This window comes from Cibotium barometz, chromosome 59 (genome assembly GCF_041138505.1).
Source record: "Cibotium barometz isolate CiBa-2024 chromosome 59, ASM4113850v1, whole genome shotgun sequence".
NCBI classification, from domain to species: domain Eukaryota; kingdom Viridiplantae; phylum Streptophyta; class Polypodiopsida; order Cyatheales; family Cibotiaceae; genus Cibotium; species Cibotium barometz.
The window spans coordinates 31967671-31983888 of NC_141104.1; positions in this window are offsets into that span (position 1 = coordinate 31967671).

Sequence of the window (16218 nt, forward strand, 5' to 3'; positions counted from 1 at the left end):
TCACTCAACTTTGTAGGGACAGTTCTATCGCCACCTTCATCAGAGAATGAGGATGTTGTGCCACTTAGAGTCATGACTAGATCACAGACATGAAATGCCGAAATGCAAACTGATGAGACACCTCGAACTAGGGATGCAAAGGCAAATCTAGTGGACAAGACCCTACATTCCAATAGAAAAAGGACCACTAGGAGGAAAAAGAACCGCAACAAGCGAACTAACAGTGCATCCACTAGTTCAAGAAGTCTATAAACAAAACATGAGGGATCAAGCTTTTACATCCCAAGAAGTGCATGAGGAGCATCAACCTCAACCTGGGCCTAGTGCTAAACAAGATGAGGCTAGTACGACCGAGGATAGTTCTGGGGTTCTGTTTTTGTGGATAAGGTGAACGAGACTCTAGATGCCATCATTGATGCTCATAGAAGTCGCACTGCAGCTTTATCTAAGCTACCCAAGAAGCTTCAAGAATACCCAAATCTAGCTATACATCAGCAACTCATTAGGGAAGCTCAATCAATATTTGAGGGACCACCTCCACCTATCCCTCGGGGCCCAACCTCTCTTAAGCCAACATTAGAAACCATACCAAAAGTGTCATCAAGTTGGGAAATGAAAAGTGAGCTCATCTCACAATCTCATAGCGAGAAGTCTGCACCAATTGCCACCCCATTGAAAGAAGGTATTCTGCCACCACCTAGCCTTGCCTTCCCATGCAATGATGAAGTTATTGATGCTAACGAGGACATGGCAAATGAGATGTGGGCAGCAGTTCATGAGAAAGTTAATGAGAATATGTCCTCTATTATTTCACCTCCATTCTCTGAGGTGGATTTTACCAGGAGCACAGAAAACAACTTTAGACGCCCAAGCATCCATGAGGAAGTTCAAACAATTGTTTCTCCTAGAAGTAAGCATACAATGAAAACCTTACCATCATATTTGGGAGAATATGAGAACTGTTCTCATATTTGGGAGAATATGAGAACTGTTCTCATATTTGGGAGAATATGAGAACTGTTCTCAAACCTTGAGGATACCCTCCATGCATAGAAGGTTGACAAAGGAGATGGATATGGGTATCATGCAAGCTATTTTGTCAGCACCAGTGGCTTGTACCTTACCTTTGCTTGATTTGATAAAGCTTCGACCTGAGTTGTGGAATGATATTGCCACATGTTTGTCAGAGCAGGTATTGCTACAAAGGGTCACCATCATTGTACTATACACCCTGAGACAAAGCATGTTATGCCAGTTCCTATCAACAAAGAAGGAAAATTTTGTGAGGACGATCAGGGAAATGCTACCCTCCCATTAGAAGTGCGAAAAGTAGCTTCAACTGCAATACTTGATAGTGGTGCAGGAGTGGGCATTGTGACAAGGTCCATTTGGGAAAAGTGGGGCAAACCAGTTATTAGGAGTACCAGGATGCGGTTGCAGCTAGCAGATGGAAGCTTAGAACATCCCCTTGGACTGCTTGAGAACATATTAGTCACCACATGTGGGATTGAATATGAGCACACCTTTGTAGTAGTGGATTAGTCACCACATGTGGGATTGAATATGAGCACACCTTTGTAGTAGTGGATTTTGGAAAACATCCAAACTATGAAGTGATATTGGGTAGACCATTCATGCGATAATTTCAAATGATTCAAGATTGGGGATACAATTATTTGTACCTCCGACATGATTCTGTCATCACAAGGGTCAACCTAAAGAATCACTCATATCGTGATGTAACAAGGTCTCCACCAATAGATGAGTTTGATTCTGCTTCATCTGAGGGCTCAAAAGTTACATTGTCAGATGGGCGAGAAGATCTGTGGATGTGTGGAGCCTCATGTAGGGATTTCAACACTGAGAGACTTAAGGGTAATCGAAGTGTATCAGATGAGGCATACATTCCACAACCCTTCCCTGAGCACTTAATTGATCCACTAGAATGGAGTCATGTCCTTGCAACATTATCGACATGTGCTTTATCTAAGCCAATTCAATTTTGTGACTCAAATGGATATGACATTATTCCTATACGAATGGTACAACCACGTGACCTTCTAGATGTTTTGTACTATGGGGATGCATCCACAACAGCACTGCATGTAGAGGAAGTCTCAGTGGAGAATTTAACACTCGAATCTGCTAATGATGCTGATAAGGAAGATGGATGGGACTCTGATTTTGACAATGATGTGATAATCCCTGAGGAAGAGTTAGGAAAGGCACGCCTACTCTTGAGAGGAAGGGAGATTCAAGTAGAGATCCCTCGAAGCTGACCTAAACGTAAATGCTGTAAGAGCCATAAGAGAATCCGTAAACAAGATGAGAGGGAACGACGTGAGAGACTACAAAAAGAAAAGGAGGAGTTTAAGAATGAACACTCTCGACCACCACCTCACTTCTCAGGAAAGAATGGATATCTATACTATGTCCAAGCACAAGATAGTATTAAAGACTAAGTAAAACGATCAGATGGATTCCAACCAGGAGAAAAGCTAAAAACTGTTAGCAAAAATCTAAAAAAAACGAAGAAACAAAAACCAAAACTCAAGTCTAAAACCGATTCAAAAGAGAATGTCGGAAGTGCAAAGATAACGGTTGAACAAAAAAATCTGATGCAAGATTGCAACAGAGAGCTCAAAACCACATGGTCTTCAATTAGTGATGACTCAAGTGGACAAGAACAAGGTCTCAATGTTCCCCCCAACTTCACACAGTACACTCTTCAAGATCGGAAGATTGTTCTTCAACAACCCATGCGACAAAAGCCAAGCATGCCGCCAGGGGTTTCATATGATGGTCCAGAAGATGCAAAAAAAATTGATATCGCTAAGCCAGGAGAAGAGCCTCGCTATGTGTGGATTGCCACAGACTTATCCTTAGATAAGGAGAAGTTATTAATTCAAACAATAAAGGAGTATCGCGATGTTTTCGCTTGGAGTTATAAAGACCTCAAAGGAGTTGATCCAAGCATATGTCAGCATACAATTCCATTGTGAGAGGATGCAAAGCCTTCCAAGCAACGTCCTTATACTTACAATGAGAATTTTGCACGAAAGATAAAAGAAGAAATAGACAAGCTCTTAGAGGCAGAATTTATCTATGAGATTGAACACACTGAATGGGTCTCCCCTATTGTAGTGGTGTCGAAGAAAAATGGAAAACTTCGAGTATGTGTAAACCTCAAGAAGGTAAATGCAGCTACTGTACGTGATCATTACCCACTTCCAATCACGGATCATGTTCTGGAACGAGTTACAGGGAAAAAGGCATATAGTTTCTTGGATGGATTCTTCGGTTACAATCAAGTGTCAATTGATCCAAAGGATCAACACAAGATAGCCTTTGCTACTGAAGATGGCATCTTTGCCTATCGTGTTATGCCATTTGGTCTAACAAATGCACCAGCAACCTTTCAGCGGTTAATGAGTCATGTATTCAAGGAGTACCTTAGGCAATTTCTTGAGATCTTCATGGATGATTTATGTGTTCACTCACAAGAGCGTGATGATCATATAGAACACCTCAGACTTGTGTTTCAAAAGTGTCAAGTTTATCGTATATGCTTGAATCCTGACAAGTGCAAATTCATGGTAAGACAAGGGAAAATTTTGGGCCATATTGTTTCTCGCAATGGGATTTCAACAGATATGGATAAAATTGATGTCATTGGCTCATTACCTCAGCCTATCAACCCTAAAGGGGTAGAAATATTCATGGGACATTGTGGCTATTATCGTTGATTCATCTACATGTACGCTATCCTAGCCAGACCATTATATGCTCTTCTTGTAAAGTTTAATTGGACTGATGAGTGTGAGGAATCCTTTGAAAAGTTGAAGCAAGCATTAGTGACTGCACCCATCTTACGGGCACCAGATTGGAACCAAATCTTTCATGTCCATATTGATGCTTCAAACTTTGCAATTGGATGTATTTTGGCTCAATCGGGAGAACATAATAAGGATTTCCCAATCTCATATGCTAGTCGATAGTTGAACAATGCTGAGAAGAATTATACCACAATAGAAAGAGAAGGATTGTCCATGATATATGCAGTGAAAAAGTTTCGCCATTACCTTTTGGCAAACAAATTCATATTTTTTGTGGACCATCAAGCATTGCTATATTTGGTGAATAAGCCTTGTACAACTGGAAGGATTGTGAGGTGGTTTGTCATCCTTCTTGAGTTTGATTTTGAAGTGGTAGTCCGAAAAGGAACAACTCATCTTAGGGCAGATCATTTGTCTCAAATCACCTCTGGCGAAGCTCCTGTGGGTGTGGATGATGATATGTTAGATTCAACACTTTTCCTTGTAGTAGAGACAGCTCCTAAATGGTCTGAATCCATCTTAGAAATTTTGACAAGTGGGCAGATACAACTAGCGGGTCCTAATGTGGACCTATGGCGACCATTCAAGTTAATCTCAGGGAGATTATATCGTCAGGGTAATGATGGAGTGTTGCGGCTTATACCTAACCCTGACCAATATGAGGAGATCTTGGAATGGGCACATGCGGGTATCGGTGGAATCCATGCATTAGCTACTACTTGTGTGCGACGTATATCTCAGGATGGGCAATGGTGGCCTACCATGCATGCGGATGCTGAAAAATTTATTCGTAACTGTGCTTCATGTCGAATTCAACAGCCAATTCATAATGTCACATTATTTCAAATTTCAACTACACCAAGTTGGAGTAAGTATATTGTGGACTATCTTCAGCATGGTCATACTAATCAAAAAATTCCTAAATATCGAAAGCGTGCTATTGAAGTTGAAGCTGCCAACTAGCTGATAGAAAACCAACTCTACAAAAGGGGCAAGGATGGCAACTTGCGCATGTGTGTCTGTGAAGCTAACTACTTGAAAATCTTGACTCATGCACATGCAGGTGTTGGGGGTGGACACTTTTCAGGCAATACCACAGCTAAGTTGATTAGGTGGTCTGGGCTTTGGTGGCCAACCTTACAAATGGATGCCGAAGAATATGTAAAACATTGTGACGATTGTCAAAGAACCAAACCTCCCATCATTCACAAAGGACAATATGCCATTGCGACCTATGTTAAGCACACGTGCTTTTGCAAAATGGGGTATTGATTTTGTCGGTCCCATTAAACCTCCAACTCGTCACAGGCATGCCGAATATATTATAGTCGCAACTGAATGGGTAGAGGCAAAGGCTACAGTTAAAATGCCAGAACCACAGCCAAGTTCTTGTATGAGTACATGTTTACACGCTATGGCTTACCTATTGAAATCGTTAGTGATCAAGGTGTACACTTTGTGAATGAGGTCATAGAGTTTTTGCTTCAAGAATTTATGGTAATTCACAAGCGTTCTGCACCCTATCATCCCCAGACCAATGGACAAGCTGAGAGTACTAACAAGATTCTCTGCACAGCACTCACAAAGATTGTTGAGGGACATAGGACTGATTGGGAGCAAAAGTTGCACTCAGTGCTTTGGGCATATAGGACGGCCTATAAAACATCTATGGGCACAACCCCATTTGAGCTTGCTTTTGGGCTAGATGCAATTCTTCCCATTGAATTTCTTGTACCTACTCTACGAGTTGCTAAATAATTGGACTGGACTGGTCATGAGCTTTCACAACGCATTGATGAATTAGAAAAGCTTGATGAGACCCGCTTATTGGCGGTAATGGGGATGTATGCCGAGAAGAGGAGACAGAAGCAATGGTATGATAGAAATGTAACAACTGGCCGATTCAAAAAAGGGGACCTTGTGCTCTTGTACACACTTAAGAAGCATAAGAGAAAGCTCAAGAAACGTAGCCTAGGACCGTTTGTGATTAATGAGCTTACTCCAAGTGGTGCAGTGCGTTTAGAGACACTAGAAGGTGAGCAAATGCCTAACTTCATTAATGGAAGTCATCTCAAGAAATACAATGAACCATTAACTGAAGCCATGCTTCAACAAATGCATGCTGCACACACACGGAAAGAAGCACATGACCTACTTAAACGTCAGGCTCAAGAAGAGGCTAAAGCTAGAGTTGCAAAAGCCAAGGAGCGTCACAAGGCTTCTATGTTGGCCTTACAGTTGGCTACTGATGAACAATATGTCGATCCTTTCAATATTCAAGTGTGTCTTCATCTTCATGAGACTACCTACTTTGTCTCTGCCTTAATTGACTCTGGTGCAGATTATAGTGTTCTCTCGTTTGACACATGAATAGCCTTGGGACAACCAACACTTGTGCACATTCCTATTGACTTACGAAGCTTCTCACGTGAAGATAACCCTATAGAGGGAAAATGTGTTATTATGATGTCCATTCGATCACCAGATGTCAGTTCCCTTTTATGTGGCAAGTAAGTCCAAGGCAGTGGTAGAGGCTGTTCTCGATCGATCATGGTTAAGTGCTACCAATTGTTCATTAGATTGGAAGAATAGACAATACAAATTGCAAATTGATTCTGATTGCATCTTGGGATTTGCTACTCTACGAGCTTTATCATGTCAAAAGGGTGGTGTTTCTACCTTACACAACCCACTTTCAAAATCTGCTCTTGAAGCTCCAACACAAATGATGTGGATAATCGATGAGTCCTCAAGTGAGGGCCATGGCTGGCATGTTCCAACTACTCTAGTCACTACTCAAAGAAGGCCAAGCAAGAAGGAATTATCAATTTGGCTACTCAAAGATGCATACAAACTTGTACCATCTAGCCTAGTTGCTAAGCCTCCTAAAAAGCACATCTTTTCCAAGCCTAAACCTCATATTGTTACTCATTGGGTCCCAAAGCATGTTCTTAAAACACAAGGCTATTATGAGGGTGCAACAGCACTTTGGCTTCCCAAATGCCATGGTTTACTAGAGGTAAAAGAGTGTATCAATAAGATTCCAAAAGCCACCCTTGGTTTTCCATATCAGTGGGTGCAAAGGAAATCAACACAACCTCTTCAAGATAGAATAGGTGGTTGTGATAGCACCTACAAATCTCCTTGTGTTGACCTTCCCAAAACATGTATTGAATCACCAGTTGTCCCAATTTCTCCTTGTTACACAATTCCACCATCAACTTGTGTACCTAAGACAAATCCAACTTTACATGAGTCTCCTTTGAGCATAGATTCTAGCACTTCAATGCCTAAATCCTCTTATCTTGCTCAAATTCCTCGACAATTGCTAACCTTCCCACCTCTTAAGAAGGACATACCCAAAACCAAAGGTAAGGCATTAACACTACAATTGAAGCTCTTTGGTAGATCAGTGTTTGAATAGTCTCACATTTACTAATGTGGTTCCTTACGCCTTTAGAGGATTGTGTTCTTTTTGAGATGATCTTATCTACAATGTTTTTGATTGGGATTGTAATGATGGATATGAGTGTATAAAGTTTGAAGTTTCTAAATTTCATTATTCTACGACCAGATACCTCCTGATGGATACTTGGCGAGATACATGTCCACCATGTATTGACCCTGATAGTACTCAACCTGAACATCGCGGGGGTTATAGGGCTCCTCCTTTTCAAACTCATTCTAGGTACTTTTATGCTCCCTTAGGTGAAAATTGATGTGGGCATCACTTTGTCACTTTATTCTATCAATAGCATCACCCATTTCCACATTGTCAAGAGTGTGCACGACTCGTATTAGGAGAAGCTTCACACATTTGTTGGCTATGCTGCTGTTACTTTCGACGATATGGCACGGGCTTAATGAAACAAATTGTGGGAATTACACCCCAACGCCATAACCTTCTTATTGTCTTAGCACCTTGGGGCCGATGCCTTGGTTTCCATGGGGTGAACACTGACGTCTAAAAGGTTAAAAAAGACCTTCAAGGACTCTATCGCCTTGATGGATGCTGGTAGGACTCTGGGGTATATTATGGGCCCTCGAGACCGATGCCCTCATCTTCATGGGGTACTCCTTATGTCAAAAAGAAAGAAAAGGGTTTGTCGCCCTTGAGATACTTAGCGGCCTTTAGATTCTCGTGGCGGAGGTCTCTTGGCCATTGCTTGGGTCTCATTGGGATGGATGGAACCTTCCTCGTTATTCAACTTTTACACACACCCAAAAAAAAAAGAAAAAAAGAGGTCCAATCACCTTTGCTCATATTTAGGAGTCGGGTTGCCACGTAGGAATAACTTAAACAATTGTAGAACATTGAGACTGCGGTCATAACCTGCGGTGTACAAGCACACTTGTCTTTGCATAGCACTATTTTCCACCTAGTCTCACTTTGACTAGTCTTTACTCACCTCTTTTAGCACTCTTTAAAACTCTAATCAACCTTTCACTTGTATGCTCACGTGAGATTGTCATTGCTGGTTTTTTTTTCAATAAAAGGCTTTACTTGTATCCATTGTTTTTTGCAGCTTTTGCTTCTACCGTGCTCGAGGACGTGCGCAAAATAGGAAGGGGGGAGTGTTACATGACGAGTAGTGATCAATGCAAGGATGCAATGCAAAGATGCAAGCTAGTCATTCCCCCAACCACCATACCTTCAAAGGCAGGTGACGGGTCTACCCAACCCAAGGTTAGTAATTTAAGTTGGGAGGAAGTGTTGGCAGGAGCAAAGGTGGAAATCACCCTTCCTCAATTATGTGGTTTGAGCGAGGAAATAGGAGAGCAACTGCTAGGCTTGGTCCAGCATTGGATGGATTCGAAGCCAACTAGGGGTGAAGCCACATCTAGTAGCAGTGGGCGACGGCCTAGGCAACAAGCAAGGGTATGCCTCACTACCCCAAGAGTGGCCGATCACCAAAGCCCAAGGTTGACAGTCTCTGTGGGAGGAACTCAAATTGCACGGGCTATTGTGGATGGTGGTTCTGGAGTTAATATCATGCCTGAAGCTACTAGGCAAGTCTTAGGTCTCCGAATTACCGAGCCATCTCCCTTTTCCATCCGAGTGGCGGACTAGCGAGAAGTGATGTGCCCTTGAGAGACTAGTCAGGCAAGTTTTGATCACTTTTGAGGGATTAGTATTTGAAATGAATTTTGTGGTGTTAGACCTCCCACCAACTAGATGGGCCTATAGCTTGCTCATCGGAAGGCTTTGATTAGTTGAGGGCACCTTAGGTGATCCATGATTGGGGCCAAGACAACTTGCATATCCTAACCCGAGGGGATGGTGACCTTGCCCTTGGAAAAAGGCCCCAATGAGAGTGCAAGGGGCACTGCCCTACATGACATGATTCCCATTCGGGTGGAAGGACCTAGTGACAAGGAAGAGCAGGAGGAATGTCAAGGATTACCAAATGGATAAGGCTTGGGATCCATTCGGCTCAGAAGGAGAGGCTGCAGAACCTCTATGGAATTGATTAAATTCCTATGAGGGGTTCCAATGCAATATGGTGGACATAGTGGAGTTGGACCTAGACCCCATTCAAGAGGTGTCCCAAGAAGGAGAGCTCTCATAAGAAGCAGTAGTATGGGATTAGACAGAATCTTTGCTCACTCTGGCCTCCTCCTCTACACCAGAGTCTCAACATGAAGAAATAGAGGTCATAGGTCTAGGGGAACCAGATGGAGTTTTCTTGACAACCTAGAAAGAAGGTCTTCAAGAATGTCTTCAAGAGGATAAGTCTGAGGTGCCTATAACTCCTCCTAAATGCACTTGCAAGGAGCGGTAGGCAGAGCACCTCAAGACTAGGGAGGAAGCCTTGCCAGTAGAAGAGATACCCATTGGCTGGATGAAGGAAGGTATTGGTGACTTCCCTCTAGACATCACCCCAGCCCATGACCCCTTATCTCTCCATCAAGCCGCACTCGGCACCGCTCCTCTTCCACCCACCACTTACCACCACAAGGAGGTGAGAGAGCTGAACCTGGGCACAATAGAGGAGCCATGCCCCATCTTGGTGGCAGCTTGGGTCTAGGAGGACCTTTCCACTCTTCAGAGAATCACCAACTTTTTCAAAGATCACCAAGATGTGTTTGCATGGGGATAGACCTAACCATTTGCACTCACAGAATTCCACTAAAAGAAGGCAGTCGGCCAGTTAGGAAGGGATCCACCGCGTGCATTCAAAATATTCCGGAGTGCTGAAGACAGCTGGAAAAGATGGAAGAGGTAGGTATCATCGTTCCCATTAAGCACTCTGAGTGGTTGTCACCTATAGTGGTGATTCCAAAAAAGAAGCCCAACAATCTGTGTAGACTTCAAAGCCCTCAATCAGTGCACAATCAAAGATGGGTTTCCATTGCCTTTCATAGAGTGGGTTTTTGAAGATGTGGCCAACCAAGGTGGCGGTTTGAGCGGAACACCTGCCTCAACTCACTCTGGTGTTCGTGAAGTGCCAGGTATCGGGGGTTTCCGCCTCTCAAAAAAACAAAGTCCCAAATCTGAGTTATTTTTTCCATTACACGTAAAAAAACAAAAAAAAAAGGTTTCTCTCTCACAGCTCACTATCACCCCGTCTCATCTCTCTCTCTCTCTCTCTCTCTCTCTCTCTCCCTCCCTCTCTCTCTCCCTCTCTCCCTCTCTCTCTCTCTCTCTCTCTCTCTCTTGCACAACTTGGTCTTACTCCCCACCCCCTCTCACCACCGACCAACCCCCCTTCTCACCAGTCCAAAAAAAATCCCCCTCTTAGTATTTTTTCCATTAAAAAAAACAAAAAAGGCCCCCCTCATTATATTTTTTGTTTCTTCTTCCCCCCCCCCGCGAAAAGAAAACAAAACTTGCAAAACTTCTCTCTCTCTCCCCCCCCACCGACCATTCCCCTCTCTTCACTTCCACCGACCACCCCCTCTCTCCCTCTCCCTCTCCCTCACCCCACCAAGCCAACCCCCCTCACTCACCCATCCCTTCGCTTTGCGACCCCACCACCCCCCTCTCTTCCTCATCGTCAACTCCCCCCCCCGGCGCAAACTCACCCATGGCCTTCCCCCCTCTTCCCCATCGTCAGCCCTCTCACCAACCACCCCCTTGCTTGAGCCAACTCACCCTCCCCCTTCCTCTCACTCGCGACCCCCCCACCACTCTCACTCGTGCGCTCCCCCTCCCACCGTCACCCCCCTCTCGTTGACCACCCCTCAGCCCCCCTCTCTCCCAGCTCAACCCCCCCCCTCACCCGACCCAACCTTCACTCCCCCCCGGGTGTGCAGACTCACCCACCGCCTTCCCCCCTCTTCCCCATCGTCAGCCCCCCCTCTCACCAACCACCCCCTTGCTTGAGCCAACTCACCCTCCCCTTCCTCTCTCTCGTGACCCCCCCACCACTCTCACTCGTGCGCTCCCCCTCCCACCGTCACCCCCCTCTCGTCGACCACCCCTCAGCCCCCCTCTCTCCCAGCTCAACCCCCCCCTCACCCGACCCAACCTTCACTCCCCCCCGGGTGTGCAGACTCACCCACCGCCTTCCCCCCTCTTCCCCATCGTCAGCCCCCCCTCTCACCAACCACCCCCTTGCTTGAGCCAACTCACCCTCCCCTTCCTCTCTCTCGTGACCCCCCCACCACTCTCACTCGTGCGCTCCCCCTCCCACCGTCACCCCCCTCTCATTGACCACCCCCCAGCCCCCTTCTCTCCCAACTCAACCCCCCCTCACCCGACCCAACCTTCACTTCCCCCCCCTCACAACACTCACCCGCGCTCCCCCTCCCACCATCACCCCCCTCTCGTCGACCACCCCCCAGCCCCCCCTCTCCCGATTCAACCCCCCCATCTGACCCACCCTTCACTCCCCCCCCTTGCATCATCAGCCTTCTCACCGACCCCCTCTCTCCTCACCCCCCTCGGCCCCCTCTCGCCAACCACCCCCCAGCCCCCTCTCTCCCGACCTAACCCCCCCGGGCGCGCGCCCACAACCCGATCCCCTCCACAAAAAAAAACCAAAATAACAAAAAACAAATCTCTCTCGCACTCACTCGGCTGCACACCCCCCCTTCTCATCGACCACACCCCCCGCCCCCTATCTCTCTCACCCACTCCACACCCCCCTTCTCACCGACCACACCCCCCGCCCCCTTATCTCTCTCACCCACTCCACACCCCCCTTCTCACCGACCCTCCTCCCCCTCTCTTTCTCTCCTGCACACCCCCCCCACTCATCTCTTTCTCACAGCTGCCACCCCCTCTCCTTCACTCTCACCCACTCCACACCCCCCCTTATCCCCATCACCACAAAAAGAAAAAAAGAAAAAAAGAAAAAAAGAAAAAAAAATACGTCTCTCCAACCCCTTTTTTTCATTTTCATTTATTTATTTTCTCTCTTTATTCCACCGACCCCCTCCCCCCCTTTCTTTCTCACCGAATTGCATCCCCCTCTACCTCTCTCACCCTATCCCTCTCTCTCATAGTCCACCCTCCTCCATTGCTCTTACCAACCCCCTTTACTCTCACCCCACCCTTGTAGCCATTCGTCGTCGCCATGGAGGAGCGACTTGTCACCACCACTTCGGCAACCAATCGTAGGGCCCACACCCATGGGTTGACTTCCACCCCCGAGAGTGTCGCTCTTCTCCAACCCACCATCGATCGCCTCCACTTCTTGGATCCCACTAGTGCCCACCTCTCTTGTGGCCTCCATCGGCATCGGCATTGCCATCACACCTCTCTTGTGGCCTCCATCGGCATCGGCATCGCCATCACGCCTTGCACAGCTTCCTTGACAGTTGCCACTGCCACTATCGAGCCATCATCGCCACCACTAGCTGCGGTATCATTCCCTCGCCACCCTCTCGGTCCACCCTTATCTCATTTTTTATTGTCACATGAGCTTGCCCTAGTAGGGTTGGCTCATTTTGATTCCTTAGACTTCACCACTGTGTCCGAGGATTTATGTAGATCCTTCCTGGTGGACCTAGCCACCAGGAAGGATCCCCACCCTCACCACTGCCTACATAGCCAAGATCTTTCAGTTCCACACCACTCCCAAGCCTACAGACGGGATGGGGTATTCTGGGATTCCAGAGGACGAGTGAGCCAACCTCCAGGGGTCAGTCCCTGGGATGATTCCTCGACAGAAATCCCCTCATGACCCAGCATCCCCCATCATCTCCCTAGACGCAAGCACCTTGGTGTCTGCAGACTCGCTTCACCCCCCACATGCTTTCATTTACTATCTCCTCACCTGGCTCGCCCCTCATCCCCAGCCAGGAGTACTTTGCCTCCCCCTGTTTGATGCATTTCTCTCTTTGCACACCACTCGTCCCTTTTATTAGGCTGCACTCATCTCCATTGTCCTCCGCTCCGCCGTCGCTCGTCTCACTTTTACATGTACACCAACCATATGTTTTGCTAGTCCACTGTTCACACACATAGCACACTATTTTCACACTCACTCGGTGGCTCATCCTAAGTTCCATCCCTCGCTGGACCCTGGTTCCCCCTGCACCCAAGCCCGCGTCCTTAGGGAACTGCCAATCCCATCGACTGCAGTCCCTTTTTCACCCTCGTCATCCGACACCCTTCCCATCATTTACGTCCACGCCACCACCACCCTCGTCATCGACACCCTTCCCATCATCGACATCTATGACACCGCCACCCTCATCATCGACAACTTCACCATTGACAACCTCCATGGCACCCTCGCCCTCCCATTCTCCTTCCCTGGATCCCTTCTTCCCTGGGACCGGCATCACACCACATCTGTTTGGTCACCCCCCCTTCTTCACCACTATCCTTGCCACCCTCGTCTCCCTCACCTTCCCAAGCGATCTTGGAATCTCTTCCGGCGGCAGAGGTTCCTCCCACAACAGCCCACCCCTCAGTTTGCCCTACCTTGCCTATTCTTTCGGCACCTACTCCCCGCATCACCACCTCATCTTCCACTTCTCCCCACTTTCCCATTGAGACAGACATGAGTTACTTACTCCAACCTCTTCCACCCTCATCATCCCCTCTGCCACCTTCTCTCTTGATAGCACCACCACCTGTTCTGTCGAGCTTCACCTCCACCATCTTCTCCACCACTTCCCGGGTTGGCCTCTTTCCGAGTCTCCCTCCGATAGTTCCAACCACTCCCTCCGACCTGGCAAGGCTCCCTTGAGAGTACTATCTCATGGCCAACACATAAATGGAAGCCTCTTGTGACGGATCACGACCATGGGTCTCATCCACCAGTCCTAGGTACCTTCACCGATGCCAACCGACACTTGTGTCAGCGGTTGATCTATCTAGTAGAGAGGGCCGCTCAGGAGGATACAGCCCGGGCAGAGGATGCAGAGGAGGCCCTTCAGCGGTTACAGGAGACCATGGCACAACAGAATGACAAGCTTTAGGAGCTTCGTAAGGGGAGCTATTTGAGCTGTATTTATCTCCCATCCTCGATGAGGATGCCATGGCAGCCATTCGGGAGCAGGAGCGCACCCTTTTGGTAGAGACCTAGCACCACCATGAGTTCGAGATGCAGGCGCTCCATCTGGAGCATGAGACAGAGCTTCTTTCTGGAGAGATACACAAATAATAAAATGATTCAACTAGACTCCTGGGCAACTTCATCCAGCAAGCGAGCTGTGGAAAAAATAATTGAACTAAGAGCTCCTGGGCACTTCATCTAGCAAGCCATCACTACCTGTATTACCATTGTCATCCCCCAGGCAAGGCATCCGGCAAGAAGGTTACTCTAACACCAACAAAAGCACAAACCAACTAAACAATAATCATCACTGGTCACTTTGTCTGGGTAAAACTTTCGACACGAAGTGCCGGCATACAAAGATACAAAATAAACCATGGCCATAGCCAGTACATGCCCGTGCAAACAAAAAAAATAAAAATACAAAAGACTGAATCAACCATCATGAGTGGTATGGGACGAGGCATCGGTCCCAAGCCCTACCGAACCGGATGTGGGATGTGGGTGGCCATTATGAGGTATGCCTGGGAGACCGCTTGTTGCCAGATGTTTCGTCGTTCAGAGTAGTCTAGCTTGCTAGAGAACCGCTTGTGTTTTTTCTGTGCCATTCACCAGGATGGTGAATTGAATAGTAGTGGGTGACCTGTGGATAGGAAGCCAGGTCCTCCACACTCCACCAAAAGCTTCCCACCACCCATCACCTCCGACATCTCCAACTGCCGGTGCCCTTCGACATCTCCAAACCGACATCACCATCGGTGCCCTCCGACGGCTCCGACTGCCTCACCACCACCGGTGCCCTCTGACGGCTTCGACCGCCATCACCGCCGGTGCCCTCCGACATCTCCGACGTGCATGGCCAACTCCGATGGCACTCATGGAGGTAACACCCCTCTCCCTTTCCCAAGGGATGGCGAGATCCTCTTGAGCACTATCTTCCTTTTCCCGATGGAAGATCTTCCCTCTACACTACATGATGAGGGTTGGGACTTCAAGGAGGAGATAAGGGGAGCACTCTCTCCGCAGTGGAGGACACTCTCTAGTATCACCTTCATTGTAGCACACTCTCTTGAGGACACACTCTCTCTTGTAGGACATTCATTGTGGGGTTTTCATTATAGCACATTCTCACAGAGGAGACTCTCTCTTGTATCACATTCACTCTAGACATTATCTGTGTTGGAGCACACTCTCTCTTGTATCATTCTTGTCTACAGGTTGGTTTACAGTGTTGTGCTCTTGTGGCGTTTTGTCTCTCTCTCTCTGTGAGCGAGGTGAGTGAGTGGGTAGTGGTGGGTGTGGTGTTAGTGAGAGGCCTATAGGGATACTATGGTGCTAGGTGGTGGTGGAAGAGCATGGTAGAGAGTGTAGAGCATAGGTCTTGCATGTCTAGCCAGTGAGGTCGACTCATCCTTGGTGGGTATACTTCCCTGAGAGGATCCACGCTCCCTTCTCCCCAACCCTAGTGTTTGTGTCGGTAGCCCTCGAGTTCCCTAGCGAGGACTGGCGGAGTCATCTAGAGAGAGAGAGAGAGAGAGAGAGAGAGAGAGAGAGAGAGAGAGGTTGGGTCGAGGGAGAGAGAGAGAGTTAGAGAGAGTAGCAAAAAAAAAAAAAACAGTCCCCATCCCCAAGGTGACAAGCTTTCTACCAAAAAAGCCTCCCAACTTGTGAGATTTGGACAAAAAAATCCTCCGTTAGAGACCAGCTTTCTACAAAAAGAATCCTTGTCCACCTCCCAAGTGACAAGCTGGGGGTGGGGTTTTTTTTTGCTAGTCACTCTCTCTTTATATATATATATATATATGTGTGTGTGTGTGTGTGTGTGTGTGTGTATATGTATGTATGTATGTATGTATATATATATGTATGTATGTATGTATGTATGTATATATGTATGCATGCATACATACATGGTTCTCTCTCTCTCT